Source organism: Bufo gargarizans, chromosome 3 (assembly GCF_014858855.1).
Source record: "Bufo gargarizans isolate SCDJY-AF-19 chromosome 3, ASM1485885v1, whole genome shotgun sequence".
Lineage (NCBI taxonomy): Eukaryota > Metazoa > Chordata > Amphibia > Anura > Bufonidae > Bufo > Bufo gargarizans.
In genome coordinates this window covers 376,654,227-376,670,202 of record NC_058082.1, presented here as the reverse complement: position 1 = coordinate 376,670,202, position 15,976 = coordinate 376,654,227, and positions in this window count along the sequence as shown.

Below are 15,976 nucleotides of genomic sequence, written 5' to 3'. Positions count from 1 at the left end.
CTCCTCTCCCTATGCTGGTAAGCCCACATTCAGACCTTGATGGTAGGAATGAAGTGTCCTCGTGCCTGGACTGCAAACACCCTAGAATCCCTGAGATGGTGAAATGGGAGAAGGGGCAGAAGACACACAAATAGCCTAGACCGCAAACAACACAAACAAAAAACAAACTTATCTGAGCTGGAACAGACAATCCTTCCTTCCTTGAATCCAAGGCCAGACTGAATTGTATAACCCGCACGGTCCTCTGGGAGTGAAGGCAATTTAAGCCAATGACCCCACCCAGAGCACCTGAAGCAAGGCGGATTCAGCATGATTCCAAAACAAACAAAAGGTTAGACACGTGCTGCCAATCTGACAGACCTCCACACACCGTCCGAGCAGGGCATGACAGTACCCCCCCTTCTACGGGTGACCAACCTTATCCGTGTGGGCTCTATGAAAAGCCCTAACCAGTCTGCTGGCGTTGACCTCCAGTGCCGGAACCCACATCCTCTCCTCTGAGCCATATCCCCTCCAGTGTACCAGGTACTGAAGGAAAACCCAAAGAACTCTAGAGTCCAGAATCCTGGAGATCTCGAACTCTAAATTTCCATCGACCAGAACAGGAGGAGGGGGGAATGGCGATGGTTCCACTGGTCTCACATATTTTTCAATAAAGATCAATGGAACACAATATGGATCCTCCAAGTCTGCGGAAGATCCAGCCAAAACGCTACTGGATTGATCAGCGTAGATATTTTGTACGGGCCGATAAATCTTGGACCCAGTTTCCAAGATGGCACTCTCAATTTAATATTTTTAGTGGACAACCCCACCAGATCACCCACACACAGGTCCGGACCAGTCACACGTCTCCTGTCAGCCATTCGCTCGTCTCCAAATTCACTTGTATCCTCCGCCAGATAGAGGATAAGGTAGAAGAAAACCTTTCCTCTTCTGGCATCCCAAGTAGGCCTCCAGGTTCTGATTAGTACGCTCCGTCTGTCCATTCGACTGCGGATGTAAAGCCGCTAAAACGATCAACTACCACCAAAATTACTGTCTTCTCCGAGGAATTCGGCAGATCCGTAATAAAGTCCATGGACAAGTGCATCCATGGACAAGTGCGACGAGATGGAATAGATAAAGGAAGGAGTGAACCAGCCGGTCGAGTATGAGCAACCTTAGATCGTGCACAGGTCTCACAAGCTGCCTTGTAATCTTCAATGCTCCTACATAACCCGGGCCACCAGAACCTCCGGGACACAAGGTCAAAGGTGGACTTACCACCAGGATGTGCGGCAAGGACAGTATCGTGATGTTCCTTGAAAACCTTGTATCGCAGTTCTTCGGGAATAAACAACCTCCCTGGGGGACAGGAACCAGGAGCCCCCTCCTGGGCTCCCAACACCTCCATCTCCAGTTCGGGATACTAAGCGGAAACCACAACCCCGTCGGCCAAAATCGGAGCAGGATCCTCTGAATCACCTTCCCCAGGAAAACTGCGAGACAACGCATCCGCCTTGATGTTTTTGACCCCCAGACGAAAAGTAACAACAAAATTGAACCTGGTAAAAAACCAGACCATCTGGCCTGTCTAGGGTTCAGACGCTTGGCAGATTGCAGGTAAGCCAAATTCTTATGATCCATATAAACAGTAACGGGATTAGAAGCCTCTTCCAACCAGTGATGCCATTCCTCAAAGGCCAACTTTATAGCCAGCAACTCTCTATCTCCCACATCATAGTTCCTCTCGGCGACCGAGAGCTTCTTGGAAAGGAAAGCACACGGGACCCATTTGCCAGGAGAAGAACCCTGCGACAGCAATGCTCCCATCCCCACTTTTGATGCATCCACCTCCACCACGAATGGTTGAGACACATCTGGCTGCACCAGAATGGGAGCAGACGCTAAACACTCCTTAATAGTCAAAAAGGCCTGCAATGCCTCCTCCGACCAAACGGAGACGTCAGTGCCCTTCTTTGTCATATCAGTCAGAGGTTTAACAATGGTGGAATAGTTTAGAATACATTTCCTATAATAGTTAGTAAACCCCAAACACCACATCAAAACTTTCTGATTCTCTGGTCGGTCCCATTCCAGAACCGCCCGACCTTTTCGGGGTCCATACGAAAACCAGAGTCGGAAAGCAGATATCCCAAAAACGGAAGCTCCTGCACAGAAAATACACATTTTTCCAATTTGGCATATAACTTATTCTCCTGAAGGATCGGCAAAACCTGTCTCACATGATCCTAATGGGTCTTCAGATCAGGAGAGTAAATTAAAATGTCATCTAAGTAAACTACCACGAACCTCCTCACCAAGTGATGAAAAATGTCATTGACGAATCGCTGAAATACCGCTGGCGCATTCGTCAACCCAAATGGCATAACCAGATTCTCAAAATGACCCTCGTGCGTGTTGAAGGCAGTCTTCCACTCATCCCCTTCCTTGATTCTGATCAGATTGTAGGCCCCTCTCAAATCCAACTTGGAGAACACCCTGGCACCAACAATCTGATCAAAAAGGTCGGAGATCAAAGGAAGTGTCATGGGACCATGAACCAGACGTACAACAAGAGATTAGTGGAAATAAGAAGGCTTTATTGAAAACCAAGCTGTAAGGCAAAAGTCCAAACGGATGGCTAAACCGAAGCAGGGTCTTGCGAACCCAGAGGTCAGGAACCAGAAGGGTGGTCAGACGAAGCCTGGATCAGGAACCAGCAGGGTAGTCAGACGAAGCCTGGATCAGGAACCAGCAGGGTAGTCAGACGAAGCCAGGATCAGGAACCAGAAGCAGCAGCAGTCTTAGAAGCATGTGAACACAGGAGGACCAAGCAAGGAACTGAAGCCACAGACCTCCTATATATATGAGCTAGGCATCCAGCTCCTCCCAGTGGGAAGGAGAAGCCGCAGGGTGGGAGGCTACAAGAAACCCAGAAACCAAGATGGCCGCCAGCACATGTCAAACGAAGGAGAACAGCAAGAAGGTAAGACCATGACAGGAAGGGGATACGGATTCCCGAAAATCCAAACACGGTCTCAGTGATCCATCCTTTTTCTTGACAAAGAAAAAACCTACTGCCACCGGAGAGTTAGATGGCCTAATATGACCTTTTGCCAAACTCTCGGCGATATACTTCCGCATGACCTCTTTTTCAGGTTGGGAAAGATTGTAAGGGCGAGACTTTGGCAACTTAGCTCCTGGGATGAGATTAACTGGACAATCATAGTCACGATGAGGGGGCAATTCCTGGGTCCCACCTTCCGAAAAGACATCCGCAAAGTCTGAGAGATATTGAGGTAGAACCGCAGTGGACACCCCAGAGATAGATGTGCCAAGACAATTCTCCGAACAAAATTCTCCCCAACCAATAATTTGTCTTGTCTGCCAATCAATATTTGGATTATGTTTTGTCAACTACGGTAAACCTAGGACTATAGGAGCAGGCAAATCCCTCATGACAAAACAAGATATAAACTCTACATGTGAATCACCCACCCTCAACTGAATACCATGTGCAATATGAGTGAGAGTCCTTTGAGAAAGAGGTGAAGAATCTATTGCAAACACCGGAATCTTCCTTTCTAAAGTGCACGTACTTAGACCGAGATTTTGAAGAAAAAGAAAGTCAATAAGGTTTAACCCAGCACCACAGTCAATGAATACCTCAATAGAAAATTTTCTTGAGTCTAGCGCCACCATAGCTGGAAGGAGAAAACGAGAATTACAGGGAGCTTGCTTGTTCCACTACTCCATTCACGCTACCAAGAGTCAGGACGTTTTTTTTTTCTTTCATATAATCATGCGGTTTAACAAAAGGACAAGCAAAAGCAAAATGGTCACTTTTTCCACAGTAGTAACATAGTTTATGTAATCTCCTAAAGTTTTTACTACCAGAACGAAAAGATATTTGATCCAACTGCATGGTTTCCTCCCCTACCCCAAAGCTATAAGTAATATAACCCCGTCAGCAGGTGAGAGGAAACCACACGCAAAAGGGATCCCTTGCACGGAGGGACCCTTACACCTCTCTCTGATACGTCTATCCAACCGTATAGCCACAGACATAGCGTTCTCTAAAGTATCCGGGTACTCATGAAAAGCCATGGCATCTTTCAAACTCTCCCATAACCCCTGACAAAACTGACTACGTAACGCAGGGTCGTTCCACCCTGACTCAGTAGCCCATCTCCTAAACTCTACGCAGTAAACCTCTGCAGTATGTTCACCCTGTAATAAGTAACGCAATTTAGATTCTGCCATCAAGACCCGATCTGGGTCATCGTAAATCAATCCCAGGGCTTTGAAAAATTCCTCCACCGACCGGAGGGCCAGAGAACCGGACGGCAGAGAAAAAGCCCAGGATTGTGCGTCCCCTTTAAGCAGAGACATGATTATACCAACCCTCTGACTTTCATCACCTGACGAAAATGGACGCAGTCGAAAATACAATTTGCATGATTCTTTAAAGCGGATAAAATCATCCGCACCCCCTGTAAATTTCTCGGGAAGAGCGACTTTAGGCTCCCCACCAATTTGACCTGCACCCGAAGCCCGAACACTCTGACACCGTGTGACCGAACCACGCAGATCCGCAACCTCTAGGGATAATCCCTGTATGCGGTCAACCAGTGCATCAATTGACACCATCACAAAACCGCTGAGTAATGGCAGTCACAGTAGGGCGGGTTATAATGTCACGGCGGACAGGATCTCAGATACACAGACAACCAAATACACAAGTGTCTAGGCTAGATGCTGGGGAAAGGTCACCTCCTAGCACATCCCTGACTTCTCTCCCTATGCTGCTAAGCCCACATTCAGACATTGATGGTAGGAATGAAGTGTCCTTGTGCCTGGACTGCGAACACCCTAGAATCCCTGATATGGTTACAGGGGAGAAGGGGCAGAAGACACACAAATAGCCTAGACCGCAAACAACACAATCTGAGCTGGAACAGACAATCCTTCCTTCCTTGAATCCAAGGCCAGACTGAATTGTATAACCCGCACGGCCCTCTGGGAGTGAAGGCAATTTAAGCCAATGACCCCACCCACAGCACCTGAAGCAAGGTGGATCCAGCATGATTCCAAAACAAGCAAAAGGTTAGACACGTGCTGCCAGTCTGACAGACCTCCGCACACTGTCCGAGCAGGGCATGACACAAAATATGTCTCACACGTCTCCCTGGAAGAGCCAATATCAGATTTGACCAATCTATCGCCTAAATTGCGACTACGTCGGTATGAACATAAAGGTAAAGATTTAAATTCCTCCACATTCTTAAAATTACTGGTTAAGATTCTCCAATGTTTTTTGATTATAGCAGCAACACTATTACTATTGGTACTGAACTCCGACACAAAAGGGATCCGGGCTTGGGAACGTTTAGTGTCACCTAGTCCAGAAACGTGGATACCCCAAAAAACCTTTCTGAGAACACTTGAGCAGAATTAAACCTCTTACCAAAGAGACCATTAGGGAGGGACTAGGTGACACTAAACGTTCCCAAGCCCAGATCCCTTTTGTGTCGGAGTTCAGTACCAATAGTGATAGTGTTGCTGCTTTAATCAAAAAACATTGGAGAAACTTAACCAGTAATTTTGAGAAGGTGGAGGAATTTAAATCTTTACCTTTATGTTCATAACGACGTAGTCGCAATTTAGGCGATAGATTGGTCAAATCTGATATTGGCTCTTCCAGGGAGACGTGTGAGACATATTTTGGTTTTCAATGCTATAATTGTGTAAATTGCAATTTGATGTTGAGAGGTGACTCATTTGTTCACCCGGTCTCTGGACTAAGGGTCAAAATCAAACAATACTTAACATGCGATTCGTCTTATGTTATTTATTTGTTGATGTGTCCCTGCCACCTTTTATACATAGGTGAGATGTCATGGTCTTACCTTCTTGCTGTTCTCCTTCGTTTGACATGTGCTGGCGGCCATCTTGGTTTCTGGGTTTCTTGTAGCCTCCCACCCTGCGGCTTCTCCTTCCCACTGGGAGGAGCTGGATGCCTAGCTCATATATATAGGAGGTCTGTGGCTTCAGTTCCTTGCTTGGTCCTCCTGTGTTCACATGCTTCTAAGACTGCTGCTGCTTCTGGTTCCTGATCCTGGCTTCGTCTGATTACCCTGCTGGTTCCTGATCCAGGCTTCATCTGACTACCCTGCTGGTTCCCGATCCAGGCTTCGTCTGACTACCCTGCTGGTTCCCGATCCAGGCTTCGTCTGACTACCCTTCTGGTTCCTGACCTCTGGCTTCGCAAGACCCTGCTTCGGTTTAGCCATCCGTTTGGACTTTTGCCTTACAGCTTGATTTTCAATAAAGCCTTCTTATTTCCACTTATCTCTTGTTGTACGTCTGGTTCATGGTTCCATGACATTAGGACCAAGCCATGAATTCTGACGGTACAGGGCCATCCTCGCTACCTACGCTGGTTGCCAGACTTGATCAGCAGGATCACCTGTTGGGTCGGTTCGCTGTGGCGTTGCAAACCCTGCTTGAACGCACAGCTCATTTAGCTTCCGTTGCCGATGGGTCGGTTGTCGCTCCTGGGCCCGCTCCTACTGCCACTCCGGTTGTTGCGCCAGAGTCTACCCCGACACCTGTTGCTGCGCCTGCGGTGTTTCGGGGTATGACCGGTTCTGCCCCCCTTCCACAGCGCTTTGGGGGAGAGCCAACTCAGTGCCGAGGTTTCCTTAACCAGGTGGGCATTTATTTCGAGTTGCTGCCACATGCCTTTCCTACTGAGAGATCAAAGGTGGGCTTCTTGATCTCGCTGCTCTCGGACAAGGCCTTGGCCTGGCCCAGCCCTTTATGGGAGAACAACAATCCGGTGGTTGCCGAGTTTTCCGGTTTTGTTGCTTCTCTTTGGAAGGTATTCGATGTGCCGGCTCGTGCTGCCTCTGCTGCGAAGCTCCTTATGTCCATCAGACAGGGTTCACGATCCGTAGCTGAATACGCCATTGAGTTTCGTACCCTGGCAGCAGAGGTGGGCTGGAATAATGAGGCTCTGGTCGCTGCTTTCTCTCATGGTCTCTCGGATACCTTGAAGGATGAGGTTGCAGCTAAGGACCTACCAGTGGAGCTCGAGTCTCTTATTTCTTTCCTGATTTTGATTGACATCAGACTCAGGGAGAGACCTTCCTTTAAGGAGAGCCTGCGGAGGTCTTCTAACAGATTGGCGCCTACGTTTGCTGTCCCACCCGTGCCTCCCTCTCCTCCCACGCCTCCTGGGGATGACTTGTCTGGGGGTGAACCCATGCAGCTGGGGTTTGCTCGCCTGTCCGAGGGGGAGAGGGTACTCCGGAGACGCGAGGGCCGATGCATGTACTGTGGTCTCGGTGGGCATTTTCGGTTGGCATGCCCGAACCGTCCGGGAAACGCTCGCACCTGAGATCCTGTCGGGGGCAGATCTTGGGTGGAGTCTCCTCGTCCCCGGTTTCCCGTGTTGACAAACCACTGATTACTGTTGTCCTCTCCTGGGTCGGGGGCTCGGTGACGACCCAGGCGTTGGTGGACTCTGGTGCTGGTGGTTTGTTCATTGATAGTGTGTTCGCTGCCGCCAATTCCATTCCTCTGCAGCCTCGAGGTTCCCCACTGGCTCTTGAGGCGATAGACGGCCACACGTGACTCAGGAGACCCTTCCAGTGGGGATGGCCATTGGTGCCGTTCACAGAGAGTCGGTCTGTCTCCAGGTTATTTCATCTCCACACTACTCGGTGGTCTTGGGCTACCCCTGGCTCCAGAAGCATAATCCGACTTTCGATTGGAGATCGGCCGAGATCCTCTCGTGGTCACCGCAGTGTGGGGCTAGTTGCATCCATGGGCCTGTCAAGTTGATGTGTACTTCCTCGGACTCTCTGTTGCCTCCTGAATACGAGGAGTACCGGGATGTATTCGATAAGGTGCGTGCGGTTGCCCTACCTCCGCACCGCCCATACGATTGTGCCATAGAGTTACAACCTGGTGCCGTTCCTCCTCGTGGCAAAGTCTATCCACTGTCGGTAGCGGAGAATGATGCCATGGAGGAGTACGTCAGGGAGGCGCTTTCACGCGGACACATTCGCAAATCCTCGTCCCCGGCAGGGGCTGGATTTTTCTTTGTGAAAAAGAAGGGCGGTGAGTTGAGGCCTTGCATCGACTACAGGGGTCTCAATCGCATCACGATCAAGAACGCTTACCCGATACCCTTGTTTTCCGAACTGTTCGATCGCCTCAAAGGGGCCACGGTCTTTACCAAACTCGACCTGAGGGCGGCATATAACCTGGTAAGGATCAAGGCGGGCGATGAGTGGAAGACCGCGTTTAACACCAGGACCGGTCATTATGAATCCTTGGTTATGCCCTTTGGGTTGTGCAATGCGCCCACAGTCTTCCAGGAATTCATCAACGATGTTTTCCGTGACCTGTTGCAGCAGTGTGTGGTGGTCTATTTGGATGACATCTTGGTATATTCTGAATCCATGGAGGCCCACATTCTGGATGTCAGACGAGTGTTGCAACGGTTACGAGAGAACAAGCTGTTCGGTAAGCTTGAGAAATGCGAATTTCACCGATCCCAGGTAACCTTCTTAGGTTACATCATTTCCGCTGAGGGGTTCTCCATGGATCCTGAGAAGGTTTCGGCTGTCTTACAGTGGCCCCAGCCCAGTGGTCTTCGTGCCCTGCAGCGCTTTTTGGGCTTCGCCAATTATTATCGGAAGTTCATCAGGGACTTTTCCATGCTAGCCAAGCCTCTCACGGATCTGACCAGGAAGGGCAGTAATCCCCAGGTCTGGCCGCTCGAGGCCATCCGAGCTTTTGAGGCTCTAAAGTCCGCCTTTGTGTCGGCTCCGATTCTGTCGCATCCCAACCCTGGGTTGCCTTTTGTCCTCGAGGTGGACGCGTCTGAGACGGGAGTAGGCGCCCTTCTGTCTCAGCGTAGAACACCAGAGGGTCCTCTGCTTCCTTGTGGGTTTTACTCCCGGAAACTGTCTTCCGCGGAGTGCAACTATCAGATTGGTGACAGGGAGTTATTGGCCATCGTGCAGGCCCTTAAAGAATGGAGGCACTTGCTCGAGGGCTCGGTGGTTCCGGTTCTCATCCTGACGGACCACAAGAATCTGACCTACCTCTCTGAGGCCAAGAGATTGACACCACGTCAGGCCAGATGGGCTCTGTTCTTGTCACGTTTTAATTACGTGGTCCCCTACCTACCCGGTTCCAAGAACATCAGAGCGGATGCCTTATCACGGCAGTACTCCGAGCTGTCCGGGGAGGAGTCGATTCCGACTTCGGTCATACCTCCGAATCAGATCCTGGCCGCCATTCGCACCAGCCTGACCTCTCCCCTGGGTGAGCAGATTTTGGCGGCTCAATCTGGTGCTCCCTCTGGGAGACCCAACGGCAGATGTTTTGTGCCTGAGGAGTTGCGCACTCGGTTGTTGCGAACCTACCATAACTCCAAGGCCGCGGGGCATCCTGGAAAGAATCAGCTGTCCTGGGCTGTTTCACGTCTGTTCTGGTGGCCTTCTCTACGTTCCGACATCGCCGCATATGTAGCGGCATGCTCCGTTTGTGCCCAGAGTAAGTCCCCTCGGCACCTTCCGTTGGGCCTTTTGCAACCCATAGCCACCGGGGAGCGTCCATGGTCACACCTGGGGATGGATTTCATTGTGGACCTCCCTGCATCCCGAGGCCATACGGTCATTCTCATGATTGTGGATCGGTTTTCCAAAATGTGCCACTGTGTTCCTCTCAAGAAGTTACCCTCTGCACAAGAGTTGGCCACGATTTTTGCCAGGGAGGTCTTCCGGTTGCACGGTTTGCCCAAGGAGATTGTGTCGGATCGGGGGAGTCAGTTTGTGTCCAGGTTCTGGCGCGCCTTTTGCTCCCAGTTGGGGATTCATCTCTCTTTCTCCTCGGCCTACCACCCTCAGTCCAATGGGGCCGCAGAACGATCCAATCAGGCCTTGGAGCAATTCCTTCGATGCTATGTCTCCGATCACCAAGACAATTGGGTTGACCTCCTGCCTTGGGCTGAGTTTGCCAGGAACACGGCGGTGAACTCTTCCTCTGGGACGTCTCCCTTCATGGCCAATTATGGGTTCCAACCTGCCGTGTTACCGGAGGTATTCTCTCCCCAGGATATTCCGGCTGTGGAGGATCACCTTTCCGTCCTACGTGCTTCTTGGGTACAGAACCAGAGGTCCCTTGAGGTCTCTGCGCAGCGCCAGAGACTCCAGGCTGATCGCAGACGAGCGCCCGCTCCTTCCTACCAGGTCGGAGACCGCGTATGGTTGTCCACCCGCAACCTCAACCTTCGAGTGCCCACTCCCAAGCTGGCGCCTCGCTTTGTTGGTCCCTTCCGAGTGCTTCGCAGGGTAAACCCGGTAGCCTATGCCCTTGCGCTTCCTCCTGGCATGCGGATCTCCAACGTGTTTCATGTCTCCCTGTTGAAGCCACTGGTGTGTAATCGTTTCACTTCCTCGGTTCCTCGGCCTCGTCCGGTCCAAGTGGGCAATCGTGAGGAGTATGAGGTGAGCAATATCCTGGACTCACGCCTGGTCCGCGGTCGGGTGCAGTTTTTGGTTCATTGGCGTGGTTATGGTCCAGAGGAGCGTTCCTGGGTTCCCTCCGCAGATGTCCATGCTCCTGCCTTGCTCCGAGCCTTCCACGCACGCTTCCCTCAGAAACCGCTCTTTACTCCGCGGAGGAGGGGCCCTTGAGGGGGAGGTACTGTCATGGTCTTACCTTCTTGCTGTTCTCCTTCGTTTGACATGTGCTGGCGGCCATCTTGGTTTCTGGGTTTCTTGTAGCCTCCCACCCTGCGGCTTCTCCTTCCCACTGGGAGGAGCTGGATGCCTAGCTCATATATATAGGAGGTCTGTGGCTTCAGTTCCTTGCTTGGTCCTCCTGTGTTCACATGCTTCTAAGACTGCTGCTGCTTCTGGTTCCTGATCCTGGCTTCGTCTGACTACCCTGCTGGTTCCTGATCCAGGCTTCATCTGACTACCCTGCTGGTTCCCGATCCAGGCTTCGTCTGACTACCCTTCTGGTTCCTGACCTCTGGCTTCGCAAGACCCTGCTTCGGTTTAGCCATCCGTTTGGACTTTTGCCTTACAGCTTGATTTTCAATAAAGCCTTCTTATTTCCACTTATCTCTTGTTGTACGTCTGGTTCATGGTTCCATGACATGAGACCACTTGGGACGTCAAAACCCGTCTCAATCAACATCGATATTCTATCAGAAAACAAAAAATGGATCGTCCCTTATCAAGACACTTTACTGAGGCTAAACATACACAAAATGATTTACGCTTTAGAATTCTGGAGCAAATATCCCCCTCAAGGCGAGGTGGTGATAGAACTAAACTATTGAAGAGACGTGAGCTCTATTGGATCTATACATTAGGTACTTTGAAGCCACAGAGCTTAAATGTAGAATTAGGGTTGTCTAGTCATCGGTTGTGTTTGTGCTTTCTACTTTGATTCTATGTGTGGAAAACAACATGTGCTATATACTAAACTATGCTCCCCCTGTTTTGTAGGATACTACTTTTGGAATGTATATCATGACTGCTCACGTATGGCGAAGACTGGAGGAACTGTGCCGGCGATCCATTTATATGTTTTTTATTAGTTTATCATGTTGAGCTATTTCTTTAGTGACAGCCCCTGTATGTGCTTTGGTGCCACTCCAGCCCCCTATGGGACTCAGGTGACACTGTTCACTGACGGGTGTTGCTGTCATGTGTAATATTTATATCATGGGCTCCGATGCAGTGTATCTGTGACCTCCCCACTAACAGGAGTACTGGCCAATCATTCGGCAGGCACTCTGTACCAATACCCAGGGGGGTCTTGCGACCCCCCCCCCCCCCCCCGATGTCGGCGTTCGCAGAAAACCGCAGGTCAATTCAGACCTGCGGTTTTCTGCGTTTTGCGGGTTATTCGGGTATTTGATGGCCCGATAAGCCGGAAAGGACGGTGATCAGTGGTGTAATGCACCACCAATCACCGTCATGCGATCCTGTGAGGTGGCGATCACACCACCTCTCAGGATCGCCTGTGATTGGTCCCCATGCGGTTTGTGGGTGGAACACGGCAAGTTTGATCTCCTCGCTCATTCCGGTCCGTGGAGCGGGAAGAGCAGCAGGAGATCGCGCTGCCCACCAACATTGGTGCCATCAGGCACCTTAGGAGGCAGGGGCAGGCAGGTAGTGGGAGGTGTAGGCAGGAAAGTTAGGGCAAATTTAGGATTAGATTAGATAACTAAAAAATTAAAATTATTTTTTTGGTCTGTGAGCCTCCTGATCGGGTGTCTGGGGGTGCTGCAGTTTGACCCCTTCCGCCCACACACACACTTTTTTGGGGTGCAAGGTTTGTTTTTTCTTTTTTCTTTGCGCTATCTGTGGCCACATCGCCCACCTCGCCCCCACAGCGCATTTGTATATATATTTTTTCTTCTTTTTACACTTTTACTTTTTATAGCCCCACACACACGCACACCTAATAAAGTTTTCCATACACACACACAAGCAGACACACACTCCCCGATGGCCCGCCGGACATTCTCGGCCGAGGAGGCATACGCCCTCCTTGCCTACGAGTCCGAGAGCCCCAGTGAGGATGACCCCACGTTCCTGTTTAGAGTTGAGCGAACACCTGGATGTTCGGGTTCGAGAAGTTCGGCCGAACATCCCGGAAATGTTCGGGTTCGGGATCCGAACCCGATCCGAACTTCGTCCCGAACCCGAACCCCATTGAAGTCAATGGGGACCCGAACTTTTCGGCACTAAAAAGGCTGTAAAACAGCCCAGGAAAGAGCTAGAGGGCTGCAAAAGGCAGCAACATGTAGGTAAATCCCCTGCAAACAAATGTGGATAGGGAAATGAATTAAAATAAAAATTAAATAAATAAAAATTAACCAAAATCAATTGGAGAGAGGTTCCATAGCAGAGAATCTGGCTTCCCGTCACCCACCACTGGAACAGTCCATTCTCAGATATTTAGGCCCCGGCACCCAGGCAGAGGAGAGAGGTCCCGTAACAGAGAATCTGTCTTCATGTCAGCAGAGAATTAGTCTGCATGTCATAGCAGAGAATGAGGCTTCACGTCAGCCACCACTGCAACAGTCCATTGGCATATATTTAGGCCCAGCACCCAGGCAGAGGAGGGAGGTCCCGTAACAGAGAATCTGTCTTCATGTCAGCAGAGAATTAGTCTGCATGTCATAGCAGAGAATGAGGCTTCACGTCAGCCACCACTGCAACAGTCCATTGGCATATATTTAGGCCCAGCACACACACAGGCAGAGGAGAGAGGTCCCGTAACAGAGAATCTGGCTTCATGTCAGCAGAGAATCAGTCTGCATGTCATAGCAGAGAATGAGGCTTCACGTCAGCCACCACTGCAACAGTCCATTGGCATATATTTAGGCCCAGCACACACACAGGCAGAGGAGAGAGGTCCCGTAACAGAGAATCTGGCTTCATGTCAGCAGAGAATCAGTCTGCATGTCATAGCAGAGAATGAGGCTTCACGTCAGCCACTACTGCAACAGTCCATTGGCATATATTTAGGCCCAGCACCCAGGCAGAGGAGGGAGGTCCCGTAACAGAGAATCTGTCTTCATGTCAGCAGAGAATTAGTCTGCATGTCATAGCAGAGAATGAGGCTTCACGTCAGCCACCACTGCAACAGTCCATTGGCATATATTTAGGCCCAGCACACACACAGGCAGAGGAGAGAGGTCCCGTAACAGAGAATCTGGCTTCATGTCAGCAGAGAATCAGTCTGCATGTCATAGCAGAGAATGAGGCTTCACGTCAGCCACCACTGCAACAGTCCATTGGCATATATTTAGGCCCAGCACACACACAGGCAGAGGAGAGAGGTCCCGTAACAGAGAATCTGGCTTCATGTCAGCAGAGAATCAGTCTGCATGTCATAGCAGAGAATGAGGCTTCACGTCAGCCACCACTGCAACAGTCCATTGGCATATATTTAGGCCCAGCACCCAGGCAGAGGAGGGAGGTCCCGTAACAGAGAATCTGTCTTCATGTCAGCAGAGAATTAGTCTGCATGTCATAGCAGAGAATGAGGCTTCACGTCAGCCACCACTGCAACAGTCCATTGGCATATATTTAGGCCCAGCACCCAGGCAGAGGAGGGAGGTCCCGTAACAGAGAATCTGTCTTCATGTCAGCAGAGAATTAGTCTGCATGTCATAGCAGAGAATGAGGCTTCACGTCAGCCACCACTGGAACAGTCCATTCTCAGATATTTAGGCCCCGGCACCCAGGCAGAGGAGAGAGGTCCCGTAACAGAGAATCTGTCTTCATGTCAGCAGAGAATTAGTCTGCATGTCATAGCAGAGAATGAGGCTTCACGTCAGCCACCACTGCAACAGTCCATTGGCATATATTTAGGCCCAGCACCCAGGCAGAGGAGAGAGGTCCCGTAACAGACAATCTGGCTTCATGTCAGCAGAGAATCAGTCTTCATATCATAGCAGAGAATCAGGCTTCACGTCACCCACCACTGTAAGAGTCAATTTTCATAAATTTAGGCCCAGAACCCAGGCAGAGGAGAAAGGTCCCGTAACAGACAATCTGGCTTCATGTCAGCAGAGAATCAGTCTTCATATCATAGCAGAGAATCAGGCTTCACGTCACCCACCACTGTAAGAGTCAATTTTCATAAATTTAGGCCCAGAACCCAGGCAGAGGAGAAAGGTCCCGTAACAGACAATCTGGCTTCATGTCAGCAGAGAATCAGTCTTCATATCATAGCAGAGAATCAGGCTTCACGTCACCCACCACTGTAAGAGTCAATTTTCATAAATTTAGGCCCAGAACCCAGGCAGAGGAGAAAGGTCCCGTAACAGACAATCTGGCTTCATGTCAGCAGAGAATCAGTCTTCATATCATAGCAGAGAATCAGGCTTCACGTCACCCACCACTGTAAGAGTCAATTTTCATAAATTTAGGCCCAGAACCCAGGCAGAGGAGAAAGGTCCCGTAACAGACAATCTGGCTTCATGTCAGCAGAGAATCAGTCTTCATATCATAGCAGAGAATCAGGCTTCACGTCACCCACCACTGTAAGAGTCAATTTTCATAAATTTAGGCCCAGAACCCAGGCAGAGGAGAAAGGTCCCGTAACAGACAATCTGGCTTCATGTCAGCAGAGAATCAGTCTTCATATCATAGCAGAGAATCAGGCTTCACGTCACCCACCACTGTAAGAGTCAATTTTCATAAATTTAGGCCCAGAACCCAGGTAGAGGAGAAAGGTCCCGTAACAGACAATCTGGCTTCATGACAGCAGAGAATCAGTCTGCATGTCATAGCAGAGAATCAGGCTTCACGTCAGCCACCACTGCAACAGTCCATTGTCATAAATTTAGGCCCAGCACCCAGGCAGAGGAGAGAGGTCCCGTAACAGACAATCTGGCTTCATGTCAGCAGAGAATTAGTCTGCATGTCATAGCAGAGAATCAGGCTTCATGTCAGCCACCACTGCAACAGTCCATTGGCATATATTTAGGCCTAGCACACAGGCAGAGGAGAGGTTCATTCAACTTTGGGTAGCATCGCAATATAATGGTAAAATGAAAATAAAAATAGGATTGAATGAGGAAGTGCCCTGGAGTCCAATAATATATGGTTATGGGGAGGTAGTTAATGTCTAATCTGGACAAGGGACGGACAGGTCCTGTGGGATCCATGCCTGGTTCATTTTTATGAACGTCAGCTTGTCCACATTGGCTGTAGACAGGCGGCTGCGTTTGTCTGTAATGACGCCCCCTGCCGTGCTGAATACACGTTCAGACAAAACGCTGGCTGCCGGGCAGGCCAGCACCTCCAAGGCATAAAAGGCTAGCTCTGGCCACGTGGACAATTTAGAGACCCAGAAGTTGAATGGGGCCGAACCATCAGTCAGTACGTGGAGGGGTGTGCACACGTACTGTTCCACCATGTTAGTAAAATGTTGCCTC